This window comes from Stomoxys calcitrans, chromosome 3 (assembly GCF_963082655.1).
Source record: "Stomoxys calcitrans chromosome 3, idStoCalc2.1, whole genome shotgun sequence".
Lineage (NCBI taxonomy): Eukaryota > Metazoa > Arthropoda > Insecta > Diptera > Muscidae > Stomoxys > Stomoxys calcitrans.
Window position 1 is genome coordinate 159901082 of NC_081554.1, and position 11418 is coordinate 159912499.

An 11418-nucleotide genomic window follows, 5' to 3' on the forward strand; every position below is an offset into this window, starting at 1 on the left:
TTCTGGAGCCACATTGCCCGTTGAAGAGTTTCCCCGGAAATGTGTGTCAATGAGTAGTTCTGGTGTTTCATCATTGTCCATAAATTCTCTGACTTCTGAATATACCCCACCGCAATAGGTCTAGAGCATAGAATATTCCTTAGCCTAGAGGTCTCAGATGTTTCTCCACGGAGCCGCAGAATTCCTCCCAAGATTTGTTCTGAGCCTTTATCAGCTCGCCTTTATATTTTCTTAGCTCAGACTTATATTGGGTTGCCCAAAAAGTAATTGCGGATTTTTCATATAGTCGGCGTTGACAAATTTTTTCACAGCTTGTGACTCTGTAATTGCAGCTGTTACTTTTAGCTTGCTTTAGAAAAAAAGTGTAAAAAACGTATATTTGATTAAAGTTCATTCTAAGTTTTATTAAAAATGCATTTACTTTCTTTTAAAAAATCCGCAATTACTTTTTGGGCAACCCATAGATAACACAATTGCGTGGTGCTCTTGTGGCTTTCGCCCTGTTAAAGATTTTTCTGCAGTCCTTCCTTAGACCGATCAGCTCTGGGGCCCACCATAGTGGTCGCTGTTTGCCCCTTGGCTTGGCATTAGGGCATGCTGCCAATCCGCCTTTCTTTGTTTAGCCGAGGGACACTACTTCAGTATTTTCTCCAAAGCTGAAACTAATGTAACGATGATCAGAGAAGCTGTGGTCATCTAACTTTTCCTTTTCCTTCCTTCCTTCCTTTATTACAAATCGCCAGATTGCAATTTACAATATATTCAATAAGCAGCTCAACCCTTTCGTTGACATCCGAAATTCCCCATATCTGGTGATGTGTGTTAGCATCACTTCCTACAATGAGGCTTTTCTTCCCTACAGAAGCGGCTTCAACCAGCGACTTAAGGTTTGAAGGCGACATCTCTAAATCGTGTGTCATATATAGGGAAGCCAGCCAGTAATTAGAGTTGTTTATTTCAAGGCTGGCTACTACTAAATCTTCTGCTGGCTACTACTAAATCTTCATTTAGACTACTCCTTGCAAGAATACAGGCTCTGTGCCTCTCATTCCCTATATTTCCGGAATTCTTAGCCCACGAGCTATTCCTCCACACATCCATGGTCCCTGGATAAGAATCAAATCCCCCAGCCATCAGGAAGACCTTTAGTGCCGTCGACGCGGCCTTACAATGGTGGAGATTTTTCTGTAGAAACCGGACCATAGTCAGGATTCAGAATTTCCACCACTGTTGTAATAGTCTCGTCTTCTGATTCCACCAGGAGTTCATCCTCACAAGATTCGTTAGAACTTGTTATGATGACCTTCCGTACGCATCCAGGGGCAGGTGAGAAAGTTGAGGAACCAATCTACCTCAGGCCACCAGACACTTGCGGTGCGAACGAGTTCTCCTTATATGCTTCACTAAGTGCTGCTGTCGAAGTACTTTTTGAATTCCGCTCTTCCCCGCTGGCGCACACTTTGAGCCCAGTCCAACTTTGTGATCCACCCGCACAGGGCTTGTCGGGTCCCGTTTAGATGCCATCCCCTCCTGTCTCGATCGTGGAAGGCGGATTTTAAGTCTCCTGCAATCTGCCAGACTTTAGCGATGTGGTCGATAGTTACTCAGGCAAGTGTTCAGCAACAACAGCTGAGTCGTCTCCTGATTCCCCAAACCCACCGCTTTAATACAACTTCAGCATTAACTTTTTGAATTCGTAGGATACAACTGCGTCAGACTTGATGAGATCAACTTTTGAATTCGTAGGATACAACTGCTTCAGACTTGTTGAGGTCTGCGAGACAGCCGAAGCTTAGTACGAATACTTCATGCCTCCGGTCAGTCATCAGCCTCAACCGAACTACCGCTCTTCCAATCTGTGGTTGAAAGTATGGGTTCAGGATCTGAGGAATCCTTCGTATCCAAGCATGTGCCAATGATTGAGAAGGAATATCTTCCTTCTTGACTAAATCCAGTGCTGTGACTAGCCAGATCTTGCCATGTCTTCCTAGGGCGCAACGATACATTTCAATAGAGCGTTAAACCCCAAAAGCAAATCGCTTGTATCGGCCCCGATATAAGCCTCCATCGTCACAAACCTGGGCCTCCTCCACCCAGGCAATTCCGCAAGGGCATGGAAGTAAATATATAAGGGTCCATTGACTGACTATCCCACTCCAATTGTTCTTCGGTATGCAGCTCTGTTCTTCTCCCTTGTCGACAACTACCGTCACTAAGCTGTTCTTAGCGACATTAGCAAAGATTTTGTGACCCTTGTTACTATTATTCGCCATAGTTCTTTTGGTCATGGGATGCCTTCCACATAACCGCTGCATTTTGGCTGACTGCGTTACCGTTTCCGCACCTAGACCTGTAGCCTTTGGGATAGCCTGCGGAGCTAATCTCCGAGCCCAATTAGGGGGTCTCTCTCCTTATCGGTGAGAGTTTTAGGATCATTCGCACCAAGCCTTCCAATAAACCTGAGAGAGATGCGTCTTTTATTATTCCAACCTCTCAAAAAGAGCGTATTGGTTTGGCAGAGAAGTCCAATGGCCTAGGGAAATTAAAGACATGTGAAGATAAAATAGGTTCGGCCTTGTCTTTAAGACTCGAACCGGGTGTTTTCGTCAAAAGTCCCTGCTGACCAGTCGTCTGTCGGCTTGTGGAGCCTGGCTCTGCCGCTCCACTCTACGTGCACAATTTCACCCCAGTCTCAGTATCAGACAACTTGCTATGGCCAGATATCACCACCGCAGCTATTGGGTCTTTCGAGTCCATTCTTAGCCTACTCCCGGGCTCTAGACCTGCCGCTCCACCGGAAACAGGCACAGATCATTAACCGCCTTGAGTGCATTTGCATTACGAGTTACAGAGTTGAGTTGCACTCATCGGTTCAAACAAGAAATCTGGTATGGTCCGAATCGCTCTAAAAACTCATTTAACGCCCATAAAAACTGATGCCCCGATTTGAATTCTTGAGCCCTTAGAAGCCAAAATTTTCATCCGATTTGTCGGAAATTTCGCACGTGAAGGGTACTTACTTTACTTTACTTTCATTGCAACAGAACATTTGTTCCACTAGCCGAAAGTAGCATAGCGTTCCTAGCGCCTCGATCTTCTGCGCTCATTCTAAAATTTCTGACACCAAGTTTCGAGATGTCTCCCACCACTTGATCTTTCCATAGGGCTTTTGGTCTTCTCGGTTTGCGTGTACAACCGTGTTTGCCTTCAAAAGACTTCTTTGCTGGAGCTTCTTCATCCATTCTGACAACATGACTTAGCCAACGCAGCCATTGTATTTTGATGCGTGTAACCATGCAATCGTCGTCATACAGCTCATGGTTCATACGTCGCCAATATTCTCTATTAACGCAAACTGGTCCATATATTTTACGAAGAATCTTTCTCCCAAATACTCCAAGTACTGCCTCATCTGCTTTCACAAGTACCCATGCTTCAGAACCATATAACAGCAAGGGTAGTATCAGTGTCTTGAATAGTGTACTCTTTGTCTGTCGAGAGGTGGCCTTGTTTCTAAACTGCTTACTTAGTCCAAAGTAGCATCTGTCTGCCAGTATTATTCTTCGCTTAATCTCAAAACTGGTGTCATTCGTTTCGGTTGCGGCGGTGCCGGAGTAGATAAATTTGCTGACTATTTCAAAGTTGTGGTTCTCAACTTTCTCCATTTTCTTTATCTGCTCGGTTTTACAAGGCGTTTTGGGAGTTGAAACCATCCATTTCGTCTTATCCCCATTAACTGTCAGACCCATTTTCACTGACTCTCTTTCGATTCTTTCAAAGGCTGCAGTTACTACTTCCGGTGACCGACCTATGATGCCGATTTCGTCGACATAGACGAGTAGCATATGTTTCGTGTTATTAGTGTGCCATATCTATTCACATCTGCATCTCGTATAATCTCGATATTAAAGAGATTACACGATAGGCTGTCTCCTTGTCTGAAACCTCGTTTGGTATTAAATGGTTCGAGGAGATTCTTTCCCATTCGTACTGAGGAACGCATATCAGCAGGTGTCATCCTGTGTGAAGTGTACTTACGCCCTCCAATACTCACAGCACGTCCCCAAAGCCTGTTAAAAACCGTTACCACGATATGACTTCTCGAGACCATAGAAGCCTCAATCAATACCCGATTTGATAGCTGCAAAATAATCTAAATACAAACTGAGTTAATAAGCAAACATTTTTAACGGTATCCATGGTGGTGGGTACCCAAAATTTGTTTTCATTATTTTTTCACCGAAAACTTTTCTATAGTCCTTTTTAAATAGTCATAAATATTATGATTAATTTTTTCAAGCATTCAAAATCCATAAAAACCCACAATAATAATATTGCCCACGTAATTTGAATTTTCGTCTTTTTTTGTTTTTACTTTGGAAAACAACAACAACAAATTCCAGAATCTAAAAAGGCAAAATCAACTAAGCTCGATAGGCCAAAAAAGGCTTAACTCACATTTCGAAGCATAATGCAGCTTTCCGTGCTAGACATAAACATTGTGGGTGGCAGACAGTTGGTTGGCAGGATGTATCGATAGGGCCCTATCGAAAAACCCACAAACAAAAACAAACAAAATTGCCAGACATTGTATTCATAACACATCTATGCAGACACTTAAACATATGAGGCATTTCAGACGAGCATGATTTCGCATATATAAGGATCGAACGAGAGAAGAGAAAGTAGTGTCGCTTTGACATTGAATTTCTGGATATAGTGTTGTTGGGAAATACAGAATGGACTGTGAGAAAAACAAATTTTGGCGGGTAGGGTATGGTTCGATCAGCAGGCCAATCGATCACTAATCGTTAGGAAAAATGCTAAAGTTTTAGCCTCAAACTGAAAAATCTTGACTAAGTGCACTTATTTGAAACAATACAAATTTTTGTCTAATCGGTCGAATCTTGGGACCAGCCAACATGGATTTTGTTGAAAGTTTATATAAACGACTTGGACCGTACATGACAATCAGGAGATTGTTTTATATGGGCGCTATATCGGACTACACACCGATTTGGATCATAGTTGCCACAATTGTTGAAAGTCGTAACGAAAAACTTTGTGTAAAATTTCAGCCCAAACAGATAAGAATTGCGTTTCCTAGGGCCTCAAGGTGTCAATTTGGTTTATATGGGAGCTATATCATGTTTTCCTCAAACGGACGGACACGAGGTAGGACAGACTGACATGTCTTTATCGACTAAGAATGGCAAGACGATCAAGGATATATATAGTTTATGGGTTCCCAGATCAATACTTTGAGGTGTTAGAAACAGAATAACAAGGTCAGTAGATAGAAAACATTATTGTCCTAATTTTAAAAATTCCAGCCAAAAATTAGCAAACTTAATTTAAAAATTAAAAATTTTCCAACATTTTAAGGAAGCATTCCATTTGGCGAAAAATGCTTTCTTCATATTAAGGTTCTTTTAAAGGGTGAGTTTTTAGCTATTATCTTTTTTGGCAACAAGCTCATTTTTGGCTCAATGTGTACGTAAATAAGCAGAATTGTCGATTTTGGATCAAAGATCAGTCAGAAGCATTGCAAGAGCTACCAATGCATCCAGAAAAAGTCACAGTTTGGTGCGGTTTATGGGCTGGTTACATCATTGGGCCGTACTTCTTCAAAGATATGCAATTTGTAATGCACCGTAAGATGATATACAACTTTTTTTTGCCCAAAATGCAAGAGCTTGACTTGCATGACATGTCGTTTTAACAAGACGCTGCCACACACCACGCGTAAAAATGGACTTATTGAGAGGCGAGTTCGGTGAACATTTTATTTGACGTTAGGGACCGGCCAATTGGCCGCCTAGATCGATTTAACGCCTTTAGACAATTTTTTGTGGGTTTATGTTAAAGCTCATGTCTATACAGGCATACAAATGGGCTTCAATTGACGCATTGGAAGACACCATTGAAGCATTTATTCGTGAGATACCGGCCGAAATGTTGGAATGAGTATGCCAAAATTAGACTAAGCAGATGGACCATTTGAAGCGCAGTCACGGTCAAATATCTTCAAACATTAAATTATTGGGTTGCCCAAAAAGTAATTGCGGATTTTTTAAAAGAAAGTAAATGCATTTTTAATAAAACTTAGAATGAACTTCAATATATGGACCGTACTATCGATTAAAATAAAGATTTCAAGTTTTTTCTGAATATTTTATGTTTTTTTTGAAAAACTTTCCTATAACTCTTAAAAAAGGCAAATGCTAATTTTTGCCCATGAACATTCCACTAAGGAACAGGAACAAACTTCTCACATATCAATGAGTACAGTCCGATTTAAGTTTAAGCTCAATTATAAGGGACCTCCTTTTCATAGCTGAGTCCGAACGGCGTGCTGCAGTGCGACAACTCTATTAAGAGAAGTTTCTATATGGCATAGTACCTCACAAATGTTGCCAGCATTAGGAAGGGAAAACCACCGCTGACAATTTTTTCTGATGGTCCCGCCAGGATTTGAACCCAGGCGTTCAGCGTCATAGGCGGACATGCTAACCTCTGCGATACGGTGGCCTTAAAAAAAGCACCCTTCATAAAATATCACTATGCAAAATTTCAGCCAAATCGGATAAGAATTACGTCCACTGGAGGTTCACGAATTAAAATCGGAAGATTGGTTTATATGGGATCAGGTTTTAGGCCGATTCGGACCAAAATTGGCACGTATATTAAGGGTTTTAGAAAAGGTCACTTTGCTAATTTTAAGCCAAATCGGATAGAGGCTCTAGAAGAAAAATCTGGAGATCCGTTTTTATGGGAGCTGGATCAGGTTTTAGTCCGATTCGGACCATTATAGACACGTATATTACGGGTCATAAAAAAATATACTGTGCAAAATTTCAACCAAATCGGATAAGAATTGAGTCCTATAGTGGCTGAAGAAGCTTTTATGGGCTACATCTCCCTTTTCACAAAAAAATGATTACTTGCTAATCATTTTTTAATATGTACAAAATTACTTAATAGATAATTATTTCTTATGGAAAATATAAACGTTTTTAATAAAATCTTAAAGTTAAAAAAAACAATAATTATTAATTCTACAATTTAATTAAATGTTATGTGTTAGTTATATTAATTTTCTTAAAATGACAGGATATACATTTAACAAAATTACAAAAAAAAAATTAATAATAAATGCTAAAATTAACTTAATTAAGGTACACGAATTTGAATATATTTAAAAAGAAATACCAAAAAAAAAACTATGAAAATAAATTGGTGAACAGGCCTGTCTCTAATCTATTTTCTAAATATTTTTAATCTATCGCTATGAACAGTAATAGTCTTTTTTTATTTCCGTTTATAATGGTCACCATAGGTAGTAGCGCTACTTTTACCCTATTTAATATCTTCTTGCCCGTTTTCTTGAATAAATCAAGTGGAACAAATTTAAATATTTGTTCGCTTGGTGCCATCTGAAGTTGGGAGATTTTCAGTGCGCCAGCTTCTCTATTAAGCCTGTGGAAAAATTGATCTAAATCAAAATTCCCATTAGCACAAAATTCCACAACATGAATTCGTTTTAAAATCACTTTGCCATGTTTTTAGCAACACTGGTTTAAAGATAACTTTAATTTAACGAATTTTTTAACATCATTAAAATTAATGACGTCATAAACGTTGGGCTCTTCGATTGAAAAATTTCCACGAGTATCGTCATAAACGTGGTTTGGACTATTTCGACGAGTTTCAGATCTTGTCACGACTTTATATACTTTATATACTTGTCACGACTTTATATACTCAGGAGGGGAAATTTGTCTGCTATTACCTTTTTATTAATTTGGCGATAATCAACAACTAAACGCCAATGCTTTTGTTCAGAATTTGGAAGCGCCTTTTTTGGAACAAGAAGTAGTGGGCTATTAAATTCTGATACGGATGGTTCAACTATACCATCAGCCAAAAGTTTATTTACTTGTTCGTTTATTTCTGCTCTATGTGTATGTGGAATCCTATAGTTTTTTATATATACCGGGTCAGAGTCCTTAAGTTTTATCTTTTGTTTATAAAAATTATTAGCTGTGATTGGTTCTGTTTCTAAACCAAAAACATCCGTGTAATCAGAACACAATTTGTGAAGTTGATCCTTAAACTCTTTGGGACAATTCTTTTCCAACCTTGAAAGAATTTCCTCTTTTCTGTCATTTTGTAGATATTTTTGTTCAATCAAGTCATAATTTTTCAAACTCTCAGTCGCAATACTCTTGGTGTTTAGTATAACATTTTGTGAAGTTGTATTCAAAATTCGAACAAATGTGTTTTTAGCATTTACTATAGAGCTAGCGACTAAAACACCAGGTTGAAGTTCCTGATTCATCACTAAAAACTCTTTTTCGTTTGTTGTTATATGTACTTTTCTAATTACTTCAGAACGAGCAGGTAACAAAACGTTATGGTTAACGTCAGAAAATATAATAGGGACTTGAATATTACAATGAAAGTTGTTAGGTCTTAGAATCAACCAATCATGGTGCTCATTGAAATCCAAAATACAGTTGTATTTCTTAATGAAATCCATGCCAAGAATACCATCACAAGGTATACGGAAATTCCTATCCACCACCTGAAAATCATGGGGGATTAAGAATTTATCAATTTGGAGATCCAAATCAATTGATCCAAATGACTTGGTTGTTCCTTCACCTATACCACTTATTATTGTGGTATTAGACTTGATTAATTGACTATATTCTTTATTAAATTGCTTTAATAAGGATATGTCCGCTCCTGTATCTACTAATAATGTGAGAATGTTATTAGAAAAATTGTTTTTTGCCTTCACAAATATGCTCTGACTTAGATTTATATGATGTATAGTTGGATTTTGGACTATTGTTCTCCCAAGGGAAGATTCAGGTTTCCCGAATCATTATTTTCTTCGGTAAGGATACGCACGTTGCGGTTCCTATTACCTTTATTGTTTCGACTGTCGAAATTGTGGTTATTGGAGCCACGTCCTCGATTGTTTCTATAGTAACGACCTCGTCCTCTATAGTGGCCATTACCCCGTCCACGACTATTTCCGCGTCCATACCATTTCGAATTGTAGTATCTTACATCAAAGGTGGACATGCCCTCGGTGCAAGATGATACAAATTTCGACACCGCATCATTCATTGTGCTAAAGTTCCCAGACTCCATTATAAGCCGAACTCTATCGCTGGATGCGTTTTTCGACATCGTTTTGACGGCTACTTGAGTTGAGTACTTCTGTGCTAATTCTACAGGTAGTCCGTCAGAAATGTAGGCGTTAGACAGTGCTTTCGTAAGCTCCTCAATTTCACTCACAAACGAGTTTGCCGTCTTATTTCCTTGTCTAATATTTAAAATTTTTGCTGTGATAACTTCAGTTGATTCGCCTTTGACAGATTTTCTCAATGTTATTATTATGTCCTTGATGGTCCCTTCTGAGCCGATAAGGTTTCTCGCCGTCCCTTTTAATTTTGTCTTAATGACTCTCACTGCAATCTGTTCATGAGTTTCTTTTACTGAATCTATAAGGTCCAGTGCATCAAGAAAACTCTGCAGATTTTCGGAGCTTCCGTTAAAATCCGGTATGACCCTTGTGGCCAAACCCAGAAAATCCGTAACCGATTGTGTCATGTTTCCTGCCTCGTTTGCAATGTCAAAGAGTTTGGTAAGTGATTTACAATCAATGTTTTCGCCAACTTCCTCTAATTTAATGTAGAAAACGACCTCGTCATGGAAACTCACTGACAATCTATTTTCTATGCCCTTAGATTCCAATAAATTTGCTAGTTTATTTCGTACATCCAAAAAATATGCTTCTGCTGCTATTTTGTGGGAGGGGGTAAGATTATCGTAGTACCCTTTTAAAAATGTCCGAATTTTTTCCAGGGCTTCAAATAATATTTTAAGGTGTCGACCTAATGTCTCATTTCCTATCGGTCTGTCTACTTTCAGACTTTTGTATGACCTATCAAAGTTCTGCTCTTTGATTATTCTGGCTACACCGATTATGTCGATCCAGTCCATGTGAGTTCTAAAATTTAAAGATTTTCATTTATTTTGTGTGCTGGTATGGCTGGTCAAGATTTTTTTTTAAGTTATTTTTTTGACATATTGATTCCTATACCTTTTCAAGATCGTTTGCAACAGAAGCGGCCCTTATATAATTCTTCCGTAGAGCCCTCTTATGCAGTTGGTAAAGAGTTACCAATAGCTGGGCTGCCAATAAACTAATTATGATTAAGAAGTAGTTGGTAGGACTTTCTACCTTTACCACAATGTCGTTAATCACATTGGCATTGGGATCCTCTATCTTTGATTCCGTACCACCCATGATTACTATACTCTTAAATGCTTACGCCGATTAAAGTCTAAATATGTTGAACGAATCACTTGTGCAGCGTCAACAACCAAAGGCGGTAAGAAGAGGCTTAATAAAGTATATGGTGTCTCTTTTAACTCGTTCCTTAAGATACGCTTGTTGCAAATGATCCACAAGATAATTTATACCAATGAACCGTCATATCTGGCTTCTGTTTTGCGTTTTGCTAACTCTACAAGAGGTAAACAAGTAATACAAATACGTCATCAATATCGTGTATCTGAACAACAGTTCTTTGTTAATGCTATACGTCTCTGAAATAATCTTCCCAATAGTATTCAAATTATAAGTAATGAACGTCAGTTCAAATCTTTGATTTATAATCATTTTAATTAATTATTTGTTTTGTTTTTTTTATAACTATTTTTTTTTAAATTTATTTTATTAGTAACTTTGATTAAATTGTTAAATTTTCTTTAAAGTTTCTTTTTCTTCTTTTTTTTTTTTTTGTTTTGTTTAAACCTTTTTTAACTTAAATATTGTATCAGTAACTTTGCTTAAATTGTTAAATATTTTGTACCAATTATTGTTCTATTTAAATGAAAACTTGTTGAACTCATTGTATTTATCAATTTACTAACCCATGCTTTATATAAGACACTGTCTTTTGTATGGGTTTTATCATAATAAAATACAAATACAAATACAAAATAAACTGTGTCCACAAATACATAAACTGAAACATGGTCTTTTCTTATTTTGTACATAATATAAATTAAAATTTTTACTTTTTTTTCGAGACAAAAATAGTCTTTCTCCTTAAAAAAAAAATCTATACATATATGTATATTTAATATATGGATTTTACTTAACTTTTGAATGCGTTATTGTTGTTGTTGTCCTGCGAAACTCTTTGCGATGGAAGCAGTTAAACTATTTTTAACAATTAGAATTAGCTTATGCTGGAACATCTTTACGTTTCTGGTTGTGGTGGTGGTGGAAGTTGTAGATGCGGTCCCTCTATTTGTATTGTTGTTGCTGCTACTTGTTGTTGGTAATAATAAAGGATTGGAAAAGATGCAATTAACTGATTGTTGGTTTAG